This window comes from Schistocerca cancellata, chromosome 4, assembly GCF_023864275.1.
Source record: "Schistocerca cancellata isolate TAMUIC-IGC-003103 chromosome 4, iqSchCanc2.1, whole genome shotgun sequence".
In the NCBI taxonomy this organism is placed as follows: Eukaryota; Metazoa; Arthropoda; class Insecta; order Orthoptera; family Acrididae; genus Schistocerca; species Schistocerca cancellata.
The window spans coordinates 781,124,018-781,143,909 of NC_064629.1; the positions used below are offsets into that span (position 1 = coordinate 781,124,018).

The 19,892-nt window shown below is 38.9% G+C and overlaps 1 protein-coding gene across 1 annotated transcript in view; it reads right to left on the minus strand.

Annotated features, from left to right (window-relative positions):
• Window positions 1-340: 340 nt before the first annotated feature.
• LOC126184429 (uncharacterized) overlaps window positions 341-19,892 on the minus strand; it is a 417,753-nt gene continuing 398,201 nt past the window's right edge. The window contains exon 9 of the mRNA XM_049926819.1: window positions 341-7,124. The gene's annotated coding sequence lies outside the window, so the exon portion shown is untranslated. The remainder of the gene's footprint in view (window positions 7,125-19,892) is intronic.

The window sequence follows — 19,892 nt, forward strand, 5'->3', positions numbered from 1 at the left end:
ATTGTCTTTAGGGATTCAATAGTAAATTATAGTTAAATTTGAGCTAATTCACTACAAAATTTTGTGTAAAACCTGTAAAGGATCAATCAGGCCTTCAACCATTATTGTCTCCTATTTTTCAATGCCACTAATCAGGAGATCAAACTATGAGTTTCACAATTTCTACTGTTAGAAATCATATAGAAGTATCCCTACAAAAACAAAAAAAGGCTTTTGATGGCTTGAAAAGCTTGTAGTGTTACTTCTTCTGCAAGAGCTTGGAGTGTAGCTGGAATAGGATCCTGAAACAGGTGAGCCATATGAAATACTTGCATATTATCTTCTAATGAATGTACCAAAATAACATTTGCAAATAATGAAAAATTTATTTGCATCAGCAATAGTCATGCAGAAGGAAATCTCCTCTTACAAGAAAATACTATTAACAATTGGTAGTCATTGTTTGTTACCTACATTACTGTAAAAGTGCATATTCCAAGTGTTGGCATTCAATTTGGTTATGAGTAGAAACCACAAATGTATGAACAACTGTGAGTTACAGGTACATACTTGAAAATGACTGTGTAAAAGTAAGAAATTTCCAATTAAAACTCTTTAAAATACATTGTTTCACTCAAGATTAAAAAACACTCAATATTTTTGTACATAAATACAGTATCTTGATTTCTGCTCCTGTCTCTTACCATTATACAATAAAGCACTTTTTTCTGAAGCACAGTATGTGTAAATACTATAATTGCCAGTGCCTATTACGCAGCTGGAATGCAATAGCAAGAAGCATGAGGTATTAATGTAGAAAGAAAATTGTATAATAGTTTACATACTGTGTTTCAGTTTACAAAATCGAAACAAATCTGAATGGGTTTGCTGTATTAACAAAGAATTTGTGAAGCAATATACAAAAATACATGAAAACAAGATATACTCTAAAATCTGTTAAGCAGCTTACTACAACTGTCAGTTTTCTTATTAAATGTAATAAAATTTATGCAGCAAATTACAGAAAACTAATGTTATGCATTAGTGTCAAATGCTTAAATGCCGAGTACCATTTCAAAACAATGCAGCAATTTTGAGATTTGTGAAAGACAGTGTATTATGCCAGAGACATTTTTCATATTTAAAGTACATTATTTTAGAGTGGGATTGCTGTACAAACATTATGTTAAACCAGTTAAAGGCACTCAGTATTTTATAGGCATCTTTTACATTTTTGTATGTACATGACAAAAATATACAATAAAGTAAACTCCTGTATCAGTATCAAGAGATGCTTCAGGATTTTTTTGTATACGATAAAGGCTCTCATAGGTTCTTCCTTCTCTTATGAATAGACCAAGTAAACAGAAAACTATGCCCGGCATGTGCAACTTTGTGTGGTCTACCTTATTTATTATCAAAAATATGTTTCAATAGAAAGCACTGTTAACTGTGACACAAATTTAGAATAAAATTTGTGCAATGTAAATTTTAAAAGCTTGCACATTTTACAAAGACAGCCATACACTAAACTTTAAAAACTGCTATACTTATTTGAGAATACATTGGAAATTGTAGAAGAATCACAAAACCCTCACTTCTAATGTGAAATATCACAAAAAAATTTCAACAATTTTTCTCAAATAAAGAGGAAAGGTTATAAGATCCTGAAGAACTGTTTCTTTAAAATGCAAGGAATATATAACAGAACATATGTTACAATTACATAATTATCTTACTTTTCATTAGCTGTTATATTTAATAGTGTAATCTGTTAAACTGCCTTGCACTTATCAGAGAAAACATAGTAGCAATTTAAATACCTATCGCCTGAAGCACTTGTATTTGCGTGTATGCTCTGTACTTACAACTAAGGTTGCTTCTGTTATTGAAAGAGTGGGTATACAATTTTTGTCACAAATCTATAATGATACAATGCAGAAATGTAGCAGAATTCGTTAGAAGTATATATAATACTTCTACAACCTACAAAGACTAAAATGCCCATGTAGCTCATTGCCTGCATATGGCAGCTTCTGTAAGACAAGAACTTCAATTTACTTTATAGACTCTAGAAAGTACAGTAACTTTATATCTTATTTTACAAAGTAATTCAACGCAATTCATCTAATAATTAATTGCTTTTCAAGTTGTTAACTGTTTTCTCTTTTTGTGTGTTGCATATTTTCCCATTTTTTCCATCACAGTCCTGTTGACTGTAAGTGTGAAAGCTTCTCTAGATATCCCTATATGAATAAAATACTAGGAAAACATCATAAATTAACAATATAAAGAAATGATGAATAAAACAGTCAACTGCTTGAAAATAGGAGATTGAAGCATCAAACCTGGCACCAACGTATTGAAAATAAATTAAGTGGATGGAGGTACCACTAAGAGCAAACGATCATATCAACAAATACGGAATTTAAAATTACCCATCTCAACAGTACACCAGCTGCATTTACAACATTAACAGTGTTACAGGGAATAATAGAATAATACATACATCACTCAAGATTTCAGTGTTGTGTCCCAGGCAGACATAAAGAAAGTTATCATTTACAAAAAGAATGAGACTTTCTTTTCTTTTGGGTATCTGACTTTCCATTCTCAGAGGGTGAGTAACATTAATGAAAATGTGCTCATAAAGTGCAACATGGTCACAAAATTTTAACTTAATAATATCTGACACTAACAAACAGGGATATCTGACATCAAAATTATATGAGGATTTATGACAATTTCGCAGGTAGAGTGGCTAATATAACATATTATTTTACTGTATTCCAAACGTTACTATAATATATTACATAGATGAAAAATTTTGAGATTCTTAAAATAAACATAACAGATAGCTATCAGAGTGTAACTTTCATTAGTTAGTGATTGTTTGTATATTAATACTGTAGTGTAGTTAAATTAGTATGGCAAAAATAATGAACAAATATAGTATTTCTTTACGCAGGTCATCAGAGAATGAGTACAAGCTCAGATTAACAATGACGGGAAGGAAATCCGACGAGCATTTTCGAAGGAACAACTTTAGCATCCATCTTTTTGAATTTAGGAAACCCTAAAAATGGGTGACTATATAGATACTTCAGCCTTGCTTTTACCAAATATTACTGCTTATTCTGCTACAGTTAAAAGCACAAAATGAAGTTTGTGTTTCATTAGGCTAAAAATTTGTTTTCAAGTGAAGCTAAGCTCAAGCAGTAATGTATTATATCCATTTTGATGTTGATATTCAAGAACTATAAACCTAGTTCCATTCATTGTTCAGACCATATAGGAATTTAGTTCTATTAAAAACAGATTTTTGAATGACAATACCTGTAGAAGGTAGGTATAAAAATTCATTGAATTTGTTTATAATGAAAGAGAATTAAAAGGCTGTGACTTTTTTATGAGATGTAGTGTTTCTTCTGAATTGAGGAAATGAAACGATTTTAGCTTGTGTCTCACTAGAATTATGAAGCACTAGGAACAACAAAATGATCTCTACTATTTGATAATCCTATGAATAGTACTATAAGGTTCTGTTAATATTATGCAATCAATAATTGGCAAAATTTCTGTTACCTGTACTTCAAAAACATACAAGTGCAAAAGAAAATATCCTTCAACTTTCCAATTCAGTATATTTTTTTATAAATTTATGAAGGCACTATGGAACATATGACAAAAGAATAATCAACAATTTTCGTATTTGGCATTGATTTTTCTACACAATACCTAGCCACAATCTGTTTCCAGTGTAATCTTAGATGACAGCAAATCTTGAAGGAATGTTATGGCAGGTTTACACAATAAAATATTATTAAATGTAAGATTCACCACTATGAGAAGAGTATGTGATAGAACAGAATTATACACACTGTTCTAAAAATATTTCCATGAATGCTGTTATGTCAAAACTGTTACTGTGACTGACTTTGAGAAGTACAAATGACATAAGTATATAAAATTGTCTCACCTCTTCGGTATAATGATACAAACAGAATAATATTCGTTAAATTCTTCATTTGTTTGTATACACTATCAGTAGCTGCTGTATAAACACTATCTAGAAACTAAACATGAGAAGTCTCTGTATGCCCATCTTTTCAGAGATGGTTGCAGGACCTCAGCCGGTCAGTGCAGAATGTCAAATCAATTTAAATGGCTGAAAAATGTTTGATTTGACATTCTAAACATAAGAACGTTTGTGGGGGCTTCGGTGAGATGATGTAGAACCTTGTTATTGCCACTGAATGTTTGACAGAATTTGCTTATTCTTAGGAGCCTTAATTAAACAAATTAAAACCTGTTACTGAGTAAATAAAAGGAAAGAAGGAAGATTAGAATTTAACATTCTATCAATGATGACATTATTAGAGATAGAGCACAAGCTCAGAAAATCAACCAAGCCTTTCAAAGGAACCTTCCAGGTTTCACATTAAATGATTTAGGGAAAGCACAGAAAACCTAAATCAGGATGGTAAGATGAGGATTTGAACTGCCATCCTCATGAGTACATGTCCATTGTCTGAGCACTGTACTGCCTTGCTGGGTCCTGATTTAGAAACAGTTGTTCAGAACCGTCCCCTTCTGAATATACTTTAGTAGGCCCCAAATATATTGGGGATATTGTTTAGTTCAAGAATATTATTTCCCATTGCACCATTTGCCAGTTAGAGTAACAGTGTCAACTATAATTAACTATATTAATTCATTTGATCATAAAAATTTCCTTCTCATTTCAGTGTATAACCCAAAAAAGAACATTTTATCTTGCAAAAGTACTGTTTGATTGTCATTAAGACCAATACTTAGTGGTTTGTTACTGAACACATGTTCAGAATGGGTTTGATTAGATGTTTCAGCTATGATGGTTTTATTCTATGGCTTTCTTTCATATTTCTGCTTCTCGTACTACTCTATGAAATCCCTCTCTGTCTTTCAGAGGATGCAATGAGATTATTACTTGATGTTTATATTCAAAATTGAAAATTTAATGGTACTGCTCATATCCACTGAAATGTAATTCCTGTCCACACTGGTATGTAACAAAATTGTCGGTGGCTTTTGTAAAGAGGAAAGCCATTTATATGCCTTTTCTGTCCATTACATTTATAAACACTTACTGGAAACAAAAGCAAGGAATTTGCCCCTCTCAGTATTGACTCTGATTGGAGTAAAAAAGACTCAAAAATTGTAATGCATCTTACTGACATTCATCTATGTATTTATGAACACTATACATCTAACTTTCTCTTAGAAGGTGAAACTAATCAGATTTCTTGGTTCTCAGAGGTAAATGTCTTTTTAAAATTAATGCATACCATATTTCCATTTGAAACATACAGAAATACTGATGAAAAGCTTTTTGTGTCAATTTTTGCATCCTGAAACACATGCTGTAACTGTCTGAAATATGAGTGTAAATAGCTATTAACAAGATAGTCCAAATTTTTCCTGAGGCAATAGAGTGTTTGTGTGTTATTTATAAAGATGATGATTATACCAAGAAATATTTGCTTGGTCTGCTTTATTTTGAAACTGCTCATTAGTTCTAAATATATATCACATCAAAATGGATATGCAAGTACGTATTTTCTGATATTTGATTTCACTGGCATGGAAAGTTCATTTCATATTGTTGGCCATTAGTTCTGTTACCAAATACTATAAAATTAGAATATAAAAAAGCTCTTTCTCTATGAGTTCTACTACTTAAATCCCTAGAATAACTTTCATTAATGAGGCACCTATGAAATGTGTATGCTTTTCTCCTAGATGTGGAAGGTTTTTTAGGCTGGAACTGGCTATGAGTGTTTAAAAACGAATAAACTGTTTAGTTCATATGATAGATGTATGAATATTTTATTCTGTTTAAGCATTGAATTTGATGTTTTGTGATATGTGAGTTAAACAGATGCTAATCTATTACTAATTAAATAACCTTTACCTATTTACAAGCATGTGTATTATGAAACATTTCTGTTCCCAGTGATTTCTAGTCTTATGCCAGGAGCTTTACTTTCAAAGAAATTCTTCTTCATTATCTATGTTGTAAAATTGACTTTTCTATAAAAATATCTAGTGAAACTACTGGTTATTAGAATAGGCATTTCTTTCATAAGAGAGCTACTTGGAAGATTTTTAGAGGCATCAGATTGACTTTGTTAGTGACAGCTTTTACCTTGGATAAAATTTTGTTGTCTTACATATTTCATCTATTTCAATTTCAAAAACTAGTTTATTCTTGTTATGGCTTTAAAACACACTACTTGCATTTGTATTAGTTAAGGGGTGAGGGCATCTTTGTGTCTCACTGATTTCAGCAGTCATTTACGTTTTGCTTAAAAGGACATTGTCAAAAAGAAAGGACTGGAACTAGGTTATTTACGTTTGAATGTAACGAATAATCAGATAAACAAACAATATTTCATAAAATCATAGTGCTGTGATGTCTGACAGAGCATATGTTTGTAGAGAATTGGAACTATAGCTTTATAATTTATTTCATAATGTACTATCACTCATGCTAGGAAATAAAGGTAATAGTTGTTCAGGAAGCAATTGGTGTGAATTTTAACACCTAATTTGCTACAGTATGTCTAAAATTTTATATTTATTTGAGCGTTTAGGTGCTTAATCTGTGAATACTTTCTAATGAGCAAATCTAGTAAGTATTAGAATTAAAATCCCTAAAGTAATCATGAATTGACACAGGTTTTGTTTTCCCACTATATGTAATCTGATTTCATTTTTAATAAAAGAGAGACATTTCAAGCGTTTTTCTTATTCCAACCAGTACTTAAATAACAACAGAATACATTAGTTGTTGATACTTGTGCCACCAGTTCCATCCAGTCACATAGAAAAGCACAGACAGTTATGTGTTTCCTGTTTATGAGCTTCGAGTATGTGTCAAAAACGACACTGGAATAAAAATTGTTGAACTACGGATGAATCTCGCTGATGTTTGTTTTGATATCCCGCACTGTGAGAACCTCATGTTCCACTGTGTGCGTTTCTCTCAGCTACTGGAAGAACAGTTGCTTGGGAAATTTGTTCTTGCACTAATGCAGGCGCTTGGAACACACAGAAAATTAGGCTGGGTTGGCATACTCTCTTCCATAGGCTTCTTGAGACATCTGAAACAAAATAGAATGTACTGAGACTTACAGGTTTTGTAGATTTATTGCTACATATTACAGATCAGAAACGGAGCGAGTACGAAGGTAATATTGAGGGATGCACACATTAGAAATGAAGGTGCTGCTTTTACTTCGTTGCTATACTGGCTTCCTTCCGCTACAGGTCTGCTAGTATGACAAATCAGAAAGGCGGAGCTGCTGTTTCTTCCTACTCGTCAACTCGTTCTTTCACTCGGAAGCGTGAAGGAGTGTAAGGCTAGTCGTGACTTAGTACGGCAGTTGAGTACAGGTCTTTTTGCAGTAACGTGGTACTGACGTCGAAAAAGATCGCTTGTCGGCCTCTAATGGAGCTGTGTTTTGTGGAGGGTGTAAGACGAAAATTAAGTGATGAAGTGTATGCAATTGCAAATATGCTTTATAATAGGATGAGTGATGTCTGGAAAAAACAGTTTGATGCTATAGTCTACGGTTCAGACGAAAAACATACAAAGTTCGTCCAGTTCAAACAAATGAGAGCATGAGCGTGAGAGAACATATCTCCTCCGTCAAACGAAAACAGAGTACAGAGCAACGTCACCACTATGTCTCCGTGACAAAAAAGCGCGCCATTTCTGTATTCCTTTGGTCACGGAAACATCCTTTAATGGGCTAATAGTGAGATGTGATTGAGAAAGTGTCATGACGATCTCTCCGTTGGAAAACGATTCCAGACTAGTTCTCCATTCGGATCTCTGGCAATGGACTATCAAGGGGGAGGTGACCATGAAAAAAAGATTGAATAACTAGCGGAAGGATAGTGTGCTACGGGAATGGATTGTCGGAAGTTTGAACGTGGTAGAGAAGCTGTAAAATCTGTGAAGGGAAATGCTAAGGCTCAATCTAGATGTAGTGGGCGTCAGTGAAGTAATAAGGAAAGAAGACAAGGATTTCTGGTAAGACGAGTACAGAGTAATATCAACAGCAGCAGGAAATGGTATAACGAGAGTGGGATTCGTTATGAACAGGAAGATAGGACAGAGAATGAGTTACTGTGAACAGTTAAGTGTTTGTTGCTCTCATCAGAATCAACCAACACTGGCAACAGTAGTTCAGGTATAGATGCCGACGTTGCATGCAAAAGACGAAGAGACAGAGAAATTACGTATATGAAGATATTGAACGGATAATTCAGTACATAAAGGGAGTTGAAAATCGAACAGTCATAGGGGATTGGAATGCGGTTGTAGCGGAAAGAGTAGAAGAAAGGGCTACAGGAGAATAAAGGCTTGGTACTTGCAATGAGATGAGAAAGACTGATCGAATTCTGCAATAAATTTCAGGTGCCTATAGCGAATACTCTATTCAAGAATCACAAGAAGAGGAGGTATACTTGGAAAAGGCCAGGAAATACAGGAAGATTTTAGTTAGATTACATCGTCGTCAGGCAGAGATTCCGAAATCAGTACTAGTTTGTAAGGCGTACCCAGGGGCAGATATAGACTCAAATCACAATTTGGTAATGATAAAGAATAGATTGAAGTTCAAGAGACTAGTCAGGAAGAATAAATGTGCAAAGAAGTGGGATAAGAAAGTACTAAGAAACGGAGAGATACGCTTGAAGCTCTCACCTATAGATATTGTGAAATTTGAATATCTCAGTAGGCAGTTCAGTTGAAGCGGAATGGACATTTCTAAACAGGTCAATTACGGAAGTCGGAGAGAAAAAAATAGGTACAAGGAACGTTACTGCGATGAAATATGGGTAACAGAAGAAATACTTCAGTTGATCGACGAAAGAGGGAGGTACGAAAATGTTTAGGGAAATTCAGGAATACAGAAATACGAGTCACTTAGAAATGAAATAAATACATCACCCCCGGGTTCCCGGGTTCGATTCCCGGCGGGGTCACGGATTTTCTCTGCCTCGTGATGGCTGGGTGTTGTGTGCTGTCCTTAGGTTAGTTAGGTTTAAGTAGTTCTAAGTTCTAGGGGACTGATGACCATAGATGTTAAGTCCCATAGTGCTCAGAGCCATTTGAAACAAATACATCACCAACAATGCCTGCCCAAACGTTCACAGAAAATCTGTGTTGATGACGTGATTGCACAATTGCGTGCGGGTTCTCGTCAGCCCACGCATATTGATTGTGAAAATTACAATTTGATCACGTTGGAATGAAGCCTCCTCCGTAAAGAGAACATTTGGACTGAAATGAGGATTGACACATTGTTGGATGAACCATTCACAGAAGTGTACCCGTGGAGGCTAATCAGCTGCTGATGGTGCTTGCACATGCTGTACATGGTACGGAAACAACTGGTTCTCCCGTAGTACTCTCCATACAGTGACGTGGTCAACGTTACCTTGTACAGCAGCAACTTCTCTGACGCTGGCATTAGGGTTATCGTCAACTGCACGAAGAATTGCCTCATCCATTGCATGTGTCCTCGTCGTTCTAGGTCTTCCCGAGTCGCGAGTCATAGGCTGGAATGTTCCGTGCTCCCTAAGACGCCGATCAATTGCTTCGAACGTCTTCCTGTTGGGACACCTTCGTTCTGGAAATCTGTCTCGATACAAACGTACCGCGCCACGGCTATTGCCCCGTGCTAATCCATACATGAAATGGGCATCTGCCAACTCCGCATTTGTAAACATTGCACTGACTGCAAAACTACGTTCGTGATGAACACTAACCTGTTGATGCTACGTACTGATGTGCTTGATGCTACTACTGTAGAGCAATGAGTCGCATGTCAACACAAGCACCGAAGTCAACATTACCTTTCTTCAGTTGGGCCAACTGGCGGTGAATCGAGGAAGTACAGTACATACTGACGAAACTAAAATGAGCTCTAACACGGAAATTAAGCGTTTCCTGCCACATGTCCACATAACATCTTTTCTTTATTTGTGTGTGAGGAATGTTTCCTGAAAGTTTGGCCGTACCTTTTTGTAACACCCTGTATACAGTATCTCATTAGTTACGTGATCTACTCATCTAATCTTCAGCATTCTTCTGTAGAACCACATTTCGAAAGCTTCTAGTCTTTTTTATCTAAACTGTTTATCGCCCATGTTTCACTTCCATACATTTGTGCAAATACCCTCACGAAGGACTTCCTAACAAATGGTTCAAATGGCTCTGAGCACTATGCGACTTAACTTCTGAGGTCATCAGTCGCCTAGAACTTAGAACTAATTAAACCTAACTAACCTAAGGACATCACACACATCCATGCCCGAGGCAGGATTCGAACCTGCGACCGTAGCGGTCGCTCGGCTCCAGACTGTAGCGCCTAGAACCGCACGGCCACTCCGGCCGGCGGACTTCCTAACACTTAAATCTATATCCCATGTCAAGAAATTTCTTTTCTTCAGAAATGCTTTTCTTGCCATTAGCAGTCTACATTTTATATTCTCTGTACTTCAGTCATCCTCAGTTATTTTGCTGCCATACAACAAAACTCATCTACTAGTTTAAGTGTCTCGTTTCCTAATCTAATTCCCTTAGCATCACCTGAATCAATTCGACTGCATTCCATTATCCTTGTTTTGATTTTGTTTATGTTCATCTTATATCCGTCTTTCAAGACACTGTCCATTCCGCTAAACTGCTCTTCCGAGTCCTCTGCTGTCTCTGATAGAATTAAAATGTCATCGTAAAACCTCAATGTTTTTATTTCTTCCCCGTGGACTTTAATTCCTACTCCAAAATTTTCTTTGGTTTCCTTTACTGCTTGTTCAATGTATGTACTGAATAACGAAGGGTATAGGGTACCACCCTCTGTCAGTACCTTCTCAACCACTCTCTCCCTTTCGCGCCCTTCGACTCTTATAACTGCCGTCAGCACATAGAAAAATCAAAACAACCATCGGTGAAATTAAAAGCAAGAGTGGTAACATTATAAGTGCAATGGGAATTCCAGTGTTCAATGCAGAGGAGAGAGCGGATAGATGGAAAGAGCAGAGTGAGAGCCTGTATGAGGGGGAGGACTTATCCGTTCACACGACAAAAGAAGAAACAGGTCGATAAGGAAGACGTAGGTATCCAGTATTGGAATCGGAATTCAGAAGAATTTTTGAAGGCAGGATAGGTAACATTCCATCGGAATTTCTAAAATCAATGCGGGCAGTGGCAGCAAACCTGTTACTCACGTTGGTGTGTAGAATGTATAAGACTCGCGATATACCATCAGACATCCGGAAAAACATCATCCACACAATTTCCAATATTTCAAGAGCCAACAAGTACGAGAATTATCGCACTCATGTATCCAAGTTGCTGACAAGAATAGTATACAGAATAATGAAAAAGAAAATTGAGGATGTGTTAAAAGACGATCAATTTGGCTTTAGGAAAGAGATCAGTACTAGAGAGGCAGTTCTGACGTTGCAGTTGATGATGGAAGCAAGACTGAAGAAAAATCGAGAAACGTTCATAGGACTTGTCGACCTCGGAAAAGCGTTCGACAATATAAAATGGTGCAAGACGTCCGAAATCCTGACAAAAACAGGAGTAAATTATGGGGAAAGACGGGCAGTGTAAAATATTTACAATAACTAAGAAGGAACAATAATAATGGAAGATGAAGAACGAAGTGCACAGATTAAAAATGGTGTAAGACGGGGATATAGTGGTTCGCCTCCGTTGTTCAGTCTATACATTGAAGAAGCAGTGACGGAAATAAAAGAAAGGATTCGATAATGTGACATTGCTATCCTCAGTGAAACTGAAGAAGAACTACGGGACCTGTTGAACGGAATGAAATGTCTAATGAGTACAGAATATGGATTGAGAGTAAACTGAAGAAAGCCGGAAGTAATGGGAAGTAGCAGAAATGAGAACAATGAGGAACTTATCAGGACTAGTGATCACGAAGTAGATGAAGTTAAGTAATTCTGCTACCAAGGCAGCAAAATAACCCATGATGGACGGAGCAAGGAGGACATAAAAAGCAGGCTAGCACTGGCCGAAAGGACATTTCTGGCAAAGAGAAGTTTACTACACTCCTGGAAATTGAAATAAGAACACCGTGAATTCATTGTCCCAGGAAGGGGAAACTTTATTGACACATTCCTGGGGTCAGATACATCACATGATCACACTGACAGAACCACAGGCACATAGACACAGGCAACAGAGCATGCACAATGTCGGCACTAGTACAGTGTATATCCACCTTTCGCAGCAATGCAGGCTGCTATTCTCCCGTGGAGACGATCGTAGAGATGCTGGATGTAGTCCTGTGGAACGGCTTGCCATGCCATTTCCACCTGGCGCCTCAGTTGGACCAGCGTTCGTGCTGGACGTGCAGACCGCGTGAGACGACGCTTCATCCAGTCCCAAACATGCTCAATGGGGGACAGAACCGGAGATCTTGCTGGCGAGGGTAGTTGACTTACACCTTCTAGAGCACGTTGGGTGGCACGGGATACATGCGGACGTGCATTGTCCTGTTGGAACAGCAAGTTCCCTTGCCGGTCTAGGAATGGTAGAACGATGGGTTCGATGACGGTTTGGATGTACCGTGCACTATTCAGTGTCCCCTCGACGATCACCAGTGGTGGACGGCCAGTGCAGGAGATCGCTCCCCACACCATGATGCCGGGTGTTGGCCCTGTGTGCCTCGGTCGTATGCAGTCCTGATTGTGGCGCTCACCTGCACGGCGCCAAACACGCATACGACCATCATTGGCACCAAGGCAGAAGCGACTCTCATCGCTGAAGACGACACGTCTCCATTCGTCCCTCCATTCACGCCTGTCGCACCACCACTGGAGGCGGGCTGCACGAAGTTGGGGCGTGAGCGGAAGACGGCCTAACGGTGTGCGGGACCGTAGCCCAGCTTCATGGAGACGGTTGCGTATGGTCCTCGCCGATAACCCAGGAGCAACAGTGTCCCTAATTTGCTGGGAAGTGGCGGTGCGGTCCCCTACGACACTGCGTAGCATCCTACGGTCTTGGCGTGCATCCGTGCGTCGCTGCGGTCCGGTCCCAGGTCGACGGGCACGTGCACCTTCCGCCGACCACTGGCGACAACATCGATGTACTGTGGAGACCTCACGCCCCACGTGTTGAGCAATTCGGCAGTACGTCCACCCGGCCTCCCGCATGCCCACTATACGCCCTCGCTCAAAGTCCGTCAACTGCACATACGGTTCACGTCCACGCTGTCGCGGCATGCTACCAGTGTTAAAGACTGCGATGGAGCTCCGTATGCCACGGCAAACTGGCTGACACTGACGGCGGCGGTGCACAAATACTGCGCAGCTAGCGCCATTCGACGGCCAACACCGCGGTTCCTGGTGTGTCCGCTGTGCCGTGCGTGTGATGATTGCTTGTACAGCCCTCTCGCAGTGTCCGGAGCAAGTATGGTGGGTCTGACACACCGGTGTCAATGTGTTCTTTTTTCCATTTCCAGGAGATTCAAAGATTCAAAGTCTACTATATTCAGATAGGTCTTAATTTGAGGAAGAAATTCCTGAGAAGGTACGTTTGGAGCACAGCATTATATGGCAGTGAGACATGGACTGAGGGAAAACTGGTACAGGAGAGAATCGAAGCATTTGGGATGTTGTACGGCAAAAGAATTTTGAAAACCGGGTGGACGGATAAGGTAAGGAATGAGGTGGTTTTTCGCAGAATCGGCGAGGAAAGGAATAAATGGAATACCCTGACAAGGATGATAGGACATCTGTTAAGACATCAGGGAATAACTTCCATGGCACGAGGAAGACAGAGATTGGGATACAGCCAGCAAATAATAGAAGACATAAGTTGCAAGTGCTACTCTGACATGAAAAAATTGGCGCTGGAGAAGGGTTCGTGGCGGGCTGCATGAAACCAGTCAGAAGACTAAAAAAAAAAAAAGTTCGAAGACTGGTGTAAATTTATATTAATAATTAATCACAATTTGTAGATTATTGTATATAAACGTAATTGTTACACATTCTCTGAATAGGGATTAAAGATTAAAATAAATTCACGGCAGTCATCGAAGGACCGTTTAGTCATTGTATCCATACATACAACAAAAATGAAGGTATATATATATTCCACATCTCCTCCTAAACCACAAGATCGATTTCAACAATACTTGGTACTGGTATTATTTACTGTCTGTAAAAAATCTCCATGATGGGGAAGAACCACATACCTAACAATGGGGCTGGGGTGGGGGCGAAAAAGCAGTGTGGCCGACGACGCGCAAATACTCATACTTTATTCATCCAGTATTTGAGAATGAGAGCACTTAGTGACTTGTAGCAAACTTCTCGCATAATTTCAGATCTTTATGAACTTCTTCTCGCTTATACCTCGCACAAAATGATGAAAGGAAAAAAGTTTATCGCTTAAAACATTTCCGCTGTTCATGCAGTAAAACTGCCGAATGAAACATGACGTTTTAGTTTTTACTTCTTTGCTACTAACTGTATCAGCAACACATTTTGTAAACAGTATTTACATATGGCACTGGATGTACCAGCAAGGTTATATAATCACACAACACGTAGTTCGGGAGACATGACGTCATAAACACTCAGATGAGCGAAAATGAAACTGCAGGGCGAAATTCGATAGAAAGATACATGACATATTTTATTAGAGCAAAACAAAAAAAAAAAAAAAAAGAACCACTCCATATTGCTAGACGCGTGAAAGATCTCTTGCACGCGTCGTTTGGTGATGATCGTGTGCTCGGCTGCCACTTTCGTCATGCTTGGCCTCCCAGGTCCCCAGACCTCAGTCCATTGGCTTTGGGGTTACCTGAAGTCGCAAGTGTATCGTGATCGACCGACATCTCTAGGGATGCTGAAAGACAACATCCGACGCCAATGCCTCACCATAACTCCGGACATGCTTTACAGTGCTGTTCACAACATTATTCCTCGACTACAGCTATTGTTGAGGAATGATGGTAGACATATTGAGCATTTCCAGTAAAGAACACCATCTTTGATTTGTCTTTCTTTGTTATGCTAATTATTACTATTCTGATCACATGAAGCGCCACCTGTCGGACATTTTTTGAACGTTTGTATATTTTTGGTTCCAATAAAACTCCATGTCATTCCAAGCATGTGTGCCAATTTGTACCTCTCTATCTACATTATTCCGTGATTTATTCAGTTTTCAAATTTATACTGACATTTTGATCGCCCAGTACATGCGAAATATATTTGACGTGGGTGTACATGGGGAAAGTCATGGGTAAAAAGCTCATCTTAAGCCCCTCGAACGATTTAAACCAAATTTGGTATGCATATAAGCTACGGTCTGGAAAGAAATAATGTTGGTGTAAGAATCACCATCCTGTTACTGGAGTAGGGGTGATATCGTGGAGAGAGAAGGGGAAGGAGGAGATGGACAGACAGAAATAGGGAAGGAGGAGATGGACCCAGATAGGGGGATAAGAGAAAATGGAGAGAGTGGAGGAGGGCGAAAGGACAGAAAAAGGTGAGAGTAGGAAATGGACAGAGGAAGAAATGAGGGAAAGATGGACAGAGACATGGGGGAGGAAGAGATGGGCAGAGAGAGAGATGAGAGGGATATGCACAGAGAGAAGGGAGAGGAGATATACAGCAAAAGGAAAGAGGAGGAGAAGGACAGAGGAGGAGGGAAGAGGAGATGAGCAGCGGCAGGGAGGAAGAAGAGATGGACATTGTGAGGGGGAGAAAGAGCTGGACTGAGAGAGGGGGGAGGAGAAGACGAACAGAGAGAGAGGGTAGGAGGGGATGGACAGTGGAGGAAGAAGCAGATGGACTGAGGAGAAGGAGCAGATGCGCAGAGAGGGGAGGAGCAGATGGACAGAGAGGAGGAGGTGGACAGAGAGAGGCCCAGGAGGAGGTGGGCAAAGAGTGATGGGTGGAGGATATGCATACTGAGGGAGAGGAGAAGGAGGGGATGGGCAGAAAGAGGAGGAAGGAGGAGATGTACTAACAGAAGACTAGAATAAATAGAGACCCAGGCAACGTCAGGTACTCATCTAGTTTGGTATATAATAACCGTTACGCCGAGCAGTTGCCTAAGTAGCGGAAATGTCGAGAGCCCTCGTGTACTCGCTCTCCATTCTATACTTGTAGAATCTTCTTGTATCCTACAACAGATTCAAGTGAATGGTTTTCAGTTAAATGGGCAGCGGCGGAGACTCGTGAATCAACTCTTTGAGCGTACGGAGACGGCGGGGTCGGAGATGGCGTCACAGGACCCGAAGGCGAGTTTAAAGGTAGTATACGCTACTATGTGTATATCGCAAAGATTATATCGTCCCAGGTGATAATCTGCGAGTTAAGATAATGTTTGTCAGTAATTATATTTTCCTAGAAAAAAAAGAGCGATTGCAAATAATAAAATAAACTAAGAGCTTTATCGACATCTTCAACTTTTTGTAGTCCTGTCTTCCTCAGACGGTCCATAAGTAAAAATTATCAATATTCCGTAATAAAACTATGAGCTGCTGAAGAAGAACAAATAAAACTTGCCGGGTACAATCTACTTTGTACCCTTCCTTCTAAAGCCATATCACTTTTACTTTACCTTCGTGTCAAAGATGTGATACTAAAATGACTCTTTTATTTCCTACTGTAATACAGATGTTCTTTAATATTACCGTTCTTTCTGAATACAGTTTAACGTCTTGTGTATTATCTAAGGTAATTCCGGTGCATTTTCTGACGGAGGGAATGCGACAGTGCCTTTGGTGATGTAATTTGCCATGGTAGTCATTATTTTACTGGGAAACCTTACCATTACATTTTGCTTATTTTCTTTAGTATTTTAGTTTTCTGTTTTGGAGTAGAATACATACGATACACTTGTATAGACTCGACAGTCCGCCCCCGGTAACTGAGTGGTGCCGGCACGGTAGCTCAGCGTGTTCGGTCAGAGGCCTGCGTGCTCTCTGTAATAAAAACACTGAGTCAAGGGCCGGCCGGGGTGGCCGAGCGGTTCTAGGCGCTACAGTCTGGAACCGCGCGACCGCTATGGTCGCAGGTTCGAATCCTGCCTCGGGCATGGATGTGTGTGATGTCCTTAGGTTAGTTAGGTTTAAGTAGTTCTAAGTTCTAGGGGACTGATGAACTCAGAAGTTAAGTCCCATAGTGCTCAGAGCCATTTCATTTGAACCCTAAATAACGAAAAGTCCCATAGTGCTCAGAGCCATTTGAACCAGTTTTGAACTGAGTCAAGGAATCAACGATCAACTTGATCGGATGTCTTGTGACGTCCGGTGAGACCAAACGCAGCGAACTAAAAAAAAAAAAAAAAAAAAAAAAAAAATGGAGAAAGAGATTGAGAAAGCTTTAGTGCTGTGCCAAGACACAGCGAAGGTGGTGGACGCCGGCACGGTAGCTCAGCGTGTTCGGTCAGAGGGCTGCTCGCCCTCTGTAATAAAAAAAGTGAGAAAGGAATCAATGATTAACTTGAACGGATGTCTTGTGACGTCCACCCAGACCAAACGCAACGAATAATACCGAAAAAAAAACTGGTCAGCACGACAGAACGTCAATCCTAACGGCCAGGTTCGATTCCCGGCTGGGTCGAAGATTTTCTCCGCTCAGGGACTGGGTGTTGTGTTTTCCCACTCATCATCATTTCATCCCCATCGTCGCGCAAGTCGCCGAAGTGGCGTCAAATCGAAAGACTTGCACCCGGCGAACGGTCTACCCGACGAGAGGCCCTAGTCGCACGACATTTATATTTATAGACTCGAGATATTTATCTGAGCATAATGGAAGCTCTTGAAATTGTATACGTTACACTATTCCCCTGGTACTGTTATTCCATGACAGATGCAAGTATGGAAATTTATGAGATAAACTGTACACTTTAACATTCTTGATCGTATAATCGTGGTCCCCAAAACTGTTGTTGCACTTAATTCTATGAAAAGTACGATTTTATCAAGAGTATATTTGTAATAAGAATTCATTTTCAGAAGCTATTTTTTAATATTTGACATTCTAATGCACATCAGACTTAGAAATCTCAGTCAACTGCTCGAATGATTTAGTATCAAGATACGGTGTTGTCCATTTTGCAAATACTTGCTAAGAGAGCAACATTTGTCAAAAAGCTACACACTGATAATGTAACACAACATGAATATAGAGAAGCTGGAATATATTCATTAAACTCATTTGGCAACTTGTCTGAATCTACACTACTGGCCATTAAAATTGCTACACCAAGAAGAAATGCAGATGATAAACGGGTATTCATTGGACAAATATATTATACTAGAACTGACATGTGATTACATTTTCACGCAATTTGGGTGCATAGATCCTGAGAAATCAGTACCCAGAACAACCACCTCTGGCTGTAATAACAGCCTTGATATACCTGGGCATTGAGTCAAACAGAGCTTGGATGGCGTGTACAGGTACAACTGCCCATGCAGCTTCAACACGATACCACAGTTCATCAGCTTTTGGCATGAGGCTCGAAAGAAAGATTTGCATATGCTACAGCTTATGAGTATTTGCCCAGATGCATAAGGCACAAAAGGTACTCTCACTGTTGCTGGGAGACACCTTTGGTATCTATCAGAATCAATCATAGGATTTGCTTTTTTTGGACGAACGTATTACTCAGGCCGTTAAGTAAAATATAACTAAAAATGAAGAATTGTTAAGTAAAATATAACTAAAAATGTAGAAATCAAACCTGTTAAGAAGAAGGCAAGGAAACTATTAGCAGGTAAAAACCTAATTTTTGAAGGAAAAGCCCTGACTATTTCGTTACTAGTAAAACAAAGGCGTTCTATGAATTCTGGGGGTCCATGACGTGATGGAATACTGCAGTGATTCTATAAGAAGCCATGTGAATGCTCTTAAAGTGGTCAATGATACTGCAGGAAGAGGACTTGCTCTGATAAAGTTTAACGCATCGGTCGGGGACAAACAACAAAAACAATTCTTGCTGAGCATAGCCGAGCATCAAAGAAAATTTGTCACGAAGTGAGCAAAAGAAGGGAGTGCATCATTCAAAGTTCATTAATACAACACATGTATTGTCTATCATACTATCTATTGATCTCAGTGTCTAGTTTCAATATTATTTTAAGTTTGTGATTTTTAATTTTTCCAATAAAAATAATTAACTTTGAAAAATCAATTTTTTATTACTTTTCAGAACTAATAAAAGTGTGCAACACCTACATCCAGTCTTCTTGAAAACTGGAATATGTATCTCCTAGATCACTGGGATTCGGGATGTAAACAAAATCTGCAATTAATTTACATTTCATTTTTGGCTTACAAAATAAAACACCTTCCTGAGCAGCTCGAACAACCAGTTTCAACAACTTTAACTCTTCATGTAATTGGTAGTTTTGGAAACAAACAAACCATTTTGGAAAAAAACTCAACATCTTAATGTATGTTGCACAGTTACACTCAATATCTTATGGCATAATTTTCTAGTGTAGCTAATTGCTTAGAATGAAAATACAGGCTGTATAAAAACGAACATTGAGAGTAACATGTGATGTTCAAGTACTGTCATCTAGTAGATACCCTTTCAAGGAATTAGGCGTTTTAACTGTTCCCTTACAAACTACATATTTGTTAAAGAAATTCATAATCACTATTCTTCCCAAATTTCGATTGATTATTTTCGTCCAAAGTTACAACATTCAAACCAAGAGAGGACTTATTTTTCATTACTAAAACTTATAGTGGCTCAGAAATGAGTTCAACATGTAACGCCACACGTCATTGATCATTTGTCCAAGAACATAAATTGTTTCACATACAGCAAAGCACATTTTAAATGTAGTCTA